The sequence below is a fragment of the Oratosquilla oratoria genome, chromosome 25, assembly GCF_046742065.1.
Source record: "Oratosquilla oratoria isolate Oo_2021 chromosome 25, ASM4674206v1, whole genome shotgun sequence".
Classification (NCBI taxonomy): domain Eukaryota; kingdom Metazoa; phylum Arthropoda; class Malacostraca; order Stomatopoda; family Squillidae; genus Oratosquilla; species Oratosquilla oratoria.
In genome coordinates, this window is record NC_134801.1 from 34,042,633 (window position 1) to 34,052,186 (window position 9,554).

Here is a 9,554-nt window from a genome sequence, read left to right on the forward strand (position 1 = left end):
CTCCTATGCAAAAGAAAGAAAGAAAAAAAAAATCCTTTTGAAAGGAAATTAGTTGGTGCAAAGCATAAGGTTCTCTGGATGTACTATGTTCAAGCAGTACACTTGGTGGTGGACTATGCTGCTGTGGCTCTCATCTCCCTCTGGCCCAATTTGTGGGACAAGCTTGAAGTCCTCCAAAACCAGGCTCTCCACACTGTTACTATGGCCCGTCCAAAGGAGAGTGAAGTGAAGCCCTCTCTACTGAGTGCTTTAGAAGCCAAGGGAGACCGTACCAGTCACTCCTGAAAGGCCCATGTGATGAATGCGAACTACACCTTTAAACTCCAGGAACTGGTTTGGCAACATGCTCTGGACGGCTCCCATCCAGATAATGCCCCCCCTCCCCCTGGCGATCTCTCTGTGATAGCTTTCAACTTTTCCTCCTCAATGAAAGAAGGGGGACTATGACCCAGCATGGCTGCAATCAATGGTACTGAAGGCATAAGGTACACCTCCCCCCCCCCAACAAACTTGTCATACTACATGGCTTTGTCAACTCCTCTACTTTTCAGACTGAGCTTGCTGCCATCACAAGGCCCTGGACCACACTTTGCTGGGGAGGGGCCAGTCATGATCCACACAGATTCAAACGGTGCTACTGATGTCATCCAGTCCGCAAAGACAATGGATGATGTCTACTTAGTGAATGCTGCAAACTCTGTGGGGCCAAGGTGCAACAGCCCCTCTACCACCACCTGCTAGAGTGTAGAGCCATGGCCATCCTTTATCAAGGACTTGGCCTGCCACTCACTGCAGTAAAGGTGGCACAGCACTTCACTCTTTCCCCTCCCTGCAGTTGAGGGTTACCCCCCTCCTCCCCTGAGATCAGGGTGCGCCCACTAATACAGTGGCATTGCAAGGACAACAAACTGTGTATATGAACTGCAAGGTTGAGGTCTGAATGGGTACTAGCCTGCCAAAAAAAAAAGGGGGGGGGGAATGTTCTGATACTTGTGATCATGACACTATTAACAAATTGCTGCATATGATGCGCTTTCCATCCTTTTGCTCACAGAAATTGAACATTGTATATCACTTTAAAATGAGCTGGCGCATCAGTGGAGTGTACCTTCCTTGGCCTCCTGTACTATTTCAAGACAAGGGATGGGAAACCCACCAGGTGAGAAAACCCCAACTGATACACAACGCATACCATTGATTGTATACCATCAGTCAACACTAAAGAACCCAACCCTACACTGGGACTCGTCTCAAACTGGGAAAGCTTCTCAAGCAATTCAAATTCAACTGCATCTTTCAAGAAACACAACTAGGTACACATTCACTTTCCTACTGGTGAGGTCTCATACTTGTTTCCTCCTGTTTTCCTTCTCAAGGAAAATGTGATGGAACAACATACTGTGCATCCCTTCAAGCCAGTTGGAAGGGGTTCCACTAACAATTATTTTTAGAAATATAGATAAGAGCAGCGCAATGGAAGGTGAAGATAACTATTTCCATGAATTTAATGAGGGAGGAAATGACAACCTCCCCTGACTAGTAAATCTAGAGGAGAAACTAAAAGAAATTAATGAAAATTGGGAAGTTAGGTTTAACCAATTAAAGTTGATTACTCAAAGAGTTGATAAACTGGAAAAACTAAAGAAGGAGAATCAAAACCTAACTAAAGAAATAGAAGAATTAAAAAGACCATTATGAGAACTAAAGGATGAGAATGAGGACTTGAAGAGGAGTAATAAAAAGAATAAAGAGTCCATAGCAAAAGAGGTAAGTGAATGGAAAAAAGTACAAGAGATCAATAAAATTGAATTCAGAGGAATAATGGAACAGCAGATGAAAGAACAAACTAAGGACACAGTTATTAAAGTGATGAGGGAGAAGGAGAATATAGTAAGAGACTTAGCGGGTAAAAAAATGTATAATTTTATTAGGGATGGAAGAGAAGTATAATCTAAATAGGACTACAACAATAAAAGGAGAAAAGGAAAAAGTAAATAAGATATTAGAAGTAGTTCAAGAAGAACCAGAAACAGGGAAAGAAATAGAAGAAATATATAGACTAGGGAAATACAATACAGATAAGACCAGACCAATTAATGTTAAATTCAGGTCACAAACAACAGCAGAGAATATCTTAGCAAAAACAAGGAAACTAGCAGACACTGATCAATATAAACAGGTATGGATAAAAAGAGAAATGAATAAAGAGGAAAGAGAGGAGAAAACAAAAAGACTAGAAGCTAAGAAAAAAACAAGAAAAGAACAGAGTCAGAAAAAGAGAAATTCTATTGGAGAGTAGTGAATATGAAAGTGAGGAAGTGGTTCATAGAAGAGAAAAACAAAAGGGAAACAGAAAACACAATGGAAGTAGCAGAAAATTAAAAGTGTCTTACACAAATGTAGATGGCTTAATAACAGGCTTGAACAAACTGAATGATTACCTGAAAGAAAAAGAACCAGACATAATGGGAATTGTAGAGACAAAATTGAAAGGTCCACTACCACCCAACAGTGTAGGACATGGTGCATATAATTATTGGATTAGAAACAGAGAGGTAAAACAAGGGGGTAGAGTTATGTTCTTGACTAAGAAGGATATAAATGTGAGGAATGTCACATATGGAAAGAATAGAGTAGAGATGATTATGATGGAAGTGGAGGACAAGGATGGGAAGAGCAGGAAGTTTGTAGTAAATTATGTGCCTCCTAAAACGGCTTCGTGGGAAGAGAAAGAACACAAAAATATATTAGAAGACACCAGGATAACACTAAATAAGATAATGGAAGACGGAAGAATAGTTATAATGGGTGACTTTAATTGTAAAGAAATCTGCTGGGAAGAGATGACAGTGAAAGGTGGGGACGACCTATGGGGAAATGTACTACTTGATATGATTATAGAACATATAATGATGCAATGGATACCAGAGAATGATTAAGGCCTGGGGAGGAGTATTATCTCCAGAAAAAAAAGTATAGAATGAGGAAGAACCATCGAGACTGGACCTAATAATCACATTAGAACCCGAAATAGTGACAAGATTGAATATAAGACACCAATAAGTAAAAGTGCGTATTGGTTGAACTGGAACTAAATGATGAAAAATACATGAAAAAAATAAGAGAATTCTTTCAAAAAGCTGACTGGGAAAGAATACACAAGGAGGAAACAACAGTGGAAGAGAAATGGAATATTTTGACAACAATTTATAAAGAAGGAGTGGAAAAGTATGTTCCAAGACAAAAGCAAGAAAAAGAATATGTAAAGTGCTGGTACAACAAAAGATGTAGGGAGTTAAAAGACAAAAGGGATAAAGCTTGGATAAAATGGAAAAAAGACAAAAGACCTGAAAATGGAAAATATATACTAGTTATAGAAATGAATATGTACAAGTGTGCAGAGAAGAAAAGAGAAAATACGAAAAAGATGTCATAGAAAAATATAAAGATCAACCAAATCTATTTTACAGATTTGTAAACAAACTGAAAAACAAACAAGAATTAGAGAAACTACGACAAGGAGGAGTTGAATACACAGAGGAAATAGAAATGGCAGAAATTATGAACAAGCATTTTAAATCGGTGTTTACAAGGGAGAATGTACAACCTAGAGATATCGAGTGGGAAGAAAAAGTTCTCCCTATGAAAGAGATAGAAGTATCAAGGAATGGAATAATGAAACACTTGAGTAATCTCGATGTCAGGAAATTGCATGGACCAAATGAAATGGCAAACTGGATTTTGAGATAATGCAGGAATGAACAAACAGACAAAATACATAGTCTAATAAACAGTTCAATGAAAGAAGGAAAAGTTCCAGGAGATTAGAAAAGCAAATATAGTACCAATATATAAAGGGGGAAACAATGAAGACCCTACTAACTATAGACTGGTCTCTCTTACAAGTACGATAGCAAAAATTTGTGAAAGAATGATCAAAATTAGATGGTAAGGCATTTGAAAAAAAAGTACTAAATCCAAGGCAATTTGGATTTAGACAAGGACGATCATGCGTCACAAACTTAATGTGTTTCTATTCAATGCTAATAGATGTAATACAAGAAAGTGATGGGCTGATTGTGCATTTCTAGACCTGAAAAAAGGTTTTGATTAGGTGCCACATAAGAAGTTGCTTAAGAAATTAGAAACTGCAGGAGGAATACAGGACAAACTGCTGAAGTGGATGGAAGACTTCTTGCATGAAAGAAAAATGAGAGTGGTGATAAGAGACAAACACTAATTGAGATGAAGTGATAAGTGGAGTTCCACAAGGAATAGTTCTGGCCCCAATAAAGTTTGCTATATATATTAATGATATGGATAAAGGAATTGAAAGTTATATGAGCTTCTTTGCGGATGATGCAAAATTGTTGAAAAAAGTGAACACTGAAGAAGATTGGGAGTCGCTACAGAGTGATCTCATTAAAGTATGGGAATGGAGTAGAAAGTGGGAGATGGGATTCAATACTAAGAAGTGTAGTATAATGGAATTTGGAAGAAGCCAAATAAGAATAGAGGGATCATATAAATTGGGAGAAGAAATAAAAAAGTAGGAAATGAGAAGGACCTGGGAGTCATTGTTATGAATAATATGTCCCCTGAGAAACATATAAAAAAAAAATTGGAGAAACTTATAATCTAATAAGAATCAAAGTGGCATTTACATACCTGGACGAATCGAAGAAATGGTGAAGAAAATACTAGTCACTTTGATAAGACCAAGATTGGAATATGCAGCGACAACGTGGTCACCAAGGGAAAAAAAAAATGAAAACTGCATACCTACCGCCGTTGAGAAACATCGGCCTGAAGATCAACACCAACCGAGACCTCAGGAAAAAATCGTCTTCCATAGAAGAACAACAGAAGACCCTGGAAACCATCAACAAGTACAATGATCACAGGGCACTGTACACGGATGGCTCCAAGTGCGGCCACAAAACTGGGACAGGATTATACAGCACCAAAACCCGGATGATGTTCAGATTGCCGGACCATACGAGCATATATATTGCCGAACTCTTCGGTATATACAAAGCCATAGAAAATGCTCAATGTGACACACATAGTAACTTCGTCATATTCACAGACTCCGCGCACTGCAATCAATTAAGACAGGTAACCATATGGAGAATTTTCGCCTGGGCAAAATCATTAACACACTGTCGACGACAAACAAGTCCATTACTCTCTCTTGGATTCCCAGCCACATTGGGATCTCCGGGAACGAGAAAGCGGACACTGGCCAAATCTGCCTTAAAAAAGGACTATATCACAGACATAACCCTGGACACAGGAACTTTTAACTCCATCCTAAGAAAACAATTACACACCCACTGGCAACTCCAGTGGGACAATCTTCACATCTCGCAAAAACAAAAGGAACACTTAACAGTCTGGTCGACATCATACAGAAACAACATACGGGAGGAAATCGCCATAGCTAGACTAAGAATGAACTCTACCTACCTCACCCATCTAAGCCCATACATAAATGGCGTATTTCCTCCCCAATGCAACACCTGCAACACCATACTATCCATAAGACACATACTCATACACTGCTCAAAATACAACACACAGCGCCAAGTATTACAAATTTCCTGGACAGTGGAAGGAGGAGGAGGTGGTTGAGGGGGCGTGGGGAAATACGTACCTCAAGGGAGTGAAGAATGGAGGAGGAGGATAATCTCAGTGGGGAAGCCGAAGTCCAGGAGATTCGCATTACCACACGGGACCACGCGTGCTTCCTCACAGCAAGCGTGTATGTACGTAAATCAAAGAGGGGTGTGGGGACAACTCATAAAGATAACCGTCTTTGGGTAATGAAACCCAGAATTCCTATTGTGAGTTTTAATGAATTGAATAATTAAACACTAAAATTATGCTACTTGACATTAAATAAGGGTTTTAACAGTTGGATTCACACATACATCCTATCTATCCTATCTCCCTGCGCGCCTATCTAGGGGTCCTATCTATTAAATACTCCTTGTTACTTGCTATTATCCTTAGAGGGTCTCTGCTGGTTGAGGGGATGACTTCCATGGGGTACTGTTCCTCGTTCTGGCAGGATGCTTTTGCTATTGAAGTATATCATTGTTGTCGATCACGGCGGGAACCCAGGTCATCCTTTGTGATTAGCCTCGTGGAGGGGGAGCAGGATTGAACACGTAGGAGGCTTCTCGTGTACGCTATCCAGTTCCTTTCAGGTCAGTGTCCCGAGGAAAGGGGGTACAGATACGTACGTGACCCCTTGATACACAAATGTTTGGTTCACTGGAGGCTGGAGGCCTCTAGTCACTATGATAGTCGGGATGATACACACAGCACTCCACCTGATAAGTTCGGAGGGGGATTTGACCCGCTAATACTCCTTTAACGTTCACAGTGCGTAAGCACTCACTTAAGGATGCAAATCCTTAATAACCACATGAGGGAGGATAGGGCGCGATTGGGCTCTCCAGGACGTGAGCGGCCCGAACCTCCCTGATTGACTTTAATGGGTAGACTGCTTGTGTCCTGCGGTAGGTCAGGTCACGATGTCCGCTAGCCGGCTTCCGACGTTGCCAATAGTTCTATGTCTCCGTCCCTAGTTGCGAAGGGTACTACGAATAATGTTCATGCGGGAGGGTGACACAGTTCCAAGTGTTCTTTGAGGTAGACACTGTTCACGAGCGGGTTAAACACAATCCTAATTATTCTAATTGCCTAGCTTAAACAAATATGTGGCAGCGCGCGGGGGGGGGAGGGGGTGTTTGAGTGCTTTGTGTGGGCGCGAAAACCGTTGAGCATGGCTCCGAGAACACAAATCAAAAGGGGGGGGGGGGTGTTTCTAGATAATTAGAAGTCTCTCCCTTCGTTAAGGCACTGAAATTGATTGTCAAAAATGACATGACAGATAAAGAGGATAACGAGGAGGAGAGAGGACAGGATGCAGCCACTAGAAGTCTTAAGGACTCTGGAAATTCCCCCGAGTATAGGGAATAAAGGGCCGTAGTGGTGAGAAATCGGAGAAAATGGGAAGGTTAGACAGCGAGCTGGGTGTCACAATTTTAAAAAATTGTGACACCAAGCGCTTATACAACACTGCAAACTGAACAATATTCAGTTAAACCCTACAAATCTTTTCACCGATGACCGTTTAATTATTGACAAAGTAGTATTTTATTTGCGCACAACAGGACTTTTGTGGAAATTATAATGGTATATTAAAAAGGATAGCAGGTTCACACCAGGCTTTAATGACCTCATTATAGATCGATAGCCTTAAAGATAAAAAAAACAACAACAACAAAAAAAACCCGGCGAATTAGAACTTGATCAGACGTCCTGCGAAGACTACCCACTGCCACGCTAATCGCAAGTCTTGATTACTCCGGTCGCAGGCTACTCGACGTCAAGCCTTCTCGTCTCTGTTGTTCTCAGCAAGGTCTAAATATACAGGTCAGACCGTTTACATTCTTCTGCGCAGCTTCTGACGTCATTTGGCTGAGTCCATTTTCTCTTTGTGATACACTGAAGAAAACTGTGAAACGCCAAGTAAGACAGGAACTATAATATTTTATATATTATATATATATTATATATCATATATATTATATATTCATATATATAGACAGGAACTATAATATTTTATATATATTTATATATATATTTTATATAATATTTGTCAGAATATAACTAATTGCGTGGAGCAGTGCGAGCGAAGGCAACGTCATTGTTGAACGACGGACCAGCTTCAACTGACAGCTATAGGACCCGCTAACCCCACTTTGAGCAGCCAGGTGACGTTCACGGGCCCGCTGCGCCAACTCCCTCGAAATTCGGTCGGAAGTGGTTAGACCTTATATTCTTAGATCTTGGTTCTCAGGAGAACCGTATCCCGAGTGGGCCGGAACGGTTCGTCCCTACGCACCCCGAACATTGCTACTCCGTCGTTACGATACGGTTCAAAGTGCTGAGCACCTCATGTCAGGTGTTCCTTTCATCAGCATTCTATTGTGCACCTTTGCTTTGACATACATGTATTCTTAACTCCTTTAAATCCCTTATTTTTTTCCGTGTTTGATTCAAACCCCAGCAAATCTAGTAGCACCCGAACTGGTAATAGTTTTAAGGGTCGAGAGAACAGTTCCTCGTTCGCCCTCACAACTTTATATTATTTGTTTGGTATTATTTGCCTGATTATTATTTGCTCGATTTTCATTTATTACTAGTTATCCGTCAATTTATTATTATTTACTATTTACCTGTTTGTTCATTATTTAACTGTACCTATGCATTTATTTACTTTATTATTATCTATATACTTATAAAAGTCTGATTATCTTGTTTGTTATCATGCTTGCTTGCTTGAAACCGTCACCCAGCCAATCAGAAGAAGAGATATTACATCACGACTGAGGACCAGCCAATCAGAAGAAGAGATATAACGTCACGACTGAGGGCCAGTTAATCAGAAGAGGAGACCAGAAGAAGAGATATGACGTCACGACTGAGGAACAGCCAATCCGAAGAAGAGACATCATATCATTCCAAGCAACGACGACATGACGTCACAATCTTCTGCATTTCACTTATAACAACGTATCATTTAAAATTTCATTTGACCCAACATACATATATCTATCTATCTATATTTACAAATAAAATTTTCATATTTAGTATTTAAGTATAGCCAACTCCTGAATTAGCAACGACGACATGACGTCACAATCTTCTGCATTTCACTTCTTATAACTAATCAAGTCTGCCTTCGTCTACTGAATAGAGGTAAGAGCTCTAAATTATATTAAATTTGATCTAGAAACTTATTTTCTGTGATTTATACTATACGGTGATAGTGACATAGTATATCTATCATAGAGTTTATATTTATAAACGTTGCTACTCGCTCAAGTCCCATGGGACTCCCTGAATGATAATGATAATCATAATGAGTGGGAATGGGATGACGAGACGTGATATAACATAAGCATAATTAAGGAGAATGTTTTAAATATAAGAACATTGTCTTAATAAAGGTTTTATTGACCATTTCATTAATAACGTATCATTTAAGAATTTATTTGACCCAACGGGTCACGGGTGGTCTAGTATTATTATAATCTTATTTATCTCTGCATCCGACCTAGTTATGGACCAAAAGGTCTCCTGTCGGCATGCTCCACATTTGTAATCCATTGTAAAATGTAATGTAATAAATATTTTGTGTCATGGGTCTGTTGTCGGTGAAAAAGCTAGATGTGGTATTGTGACTAGGGAATTGTATGAATATATTATAAAAGTAATGAAGAGCGATATTCCAAAAGAATAGAAGGTAGCATTGCAGCAGAATTACATGCAATACATGAAAGTTTAAAACTAACGTCCAACAGAGGAAGATCATCCTCATATTCATTTGTAGATAGTCAGAGTGTATTACTTGCACTTAATTCAAAATTCCATAGTGATGACAGCCGCATTGTTTTTAAGTGTAAATAAAAAGTTAATGAAGGACATGCAATCTATGTAACTTTTGTATGGATAGCAACATTACACTGTGGAATATA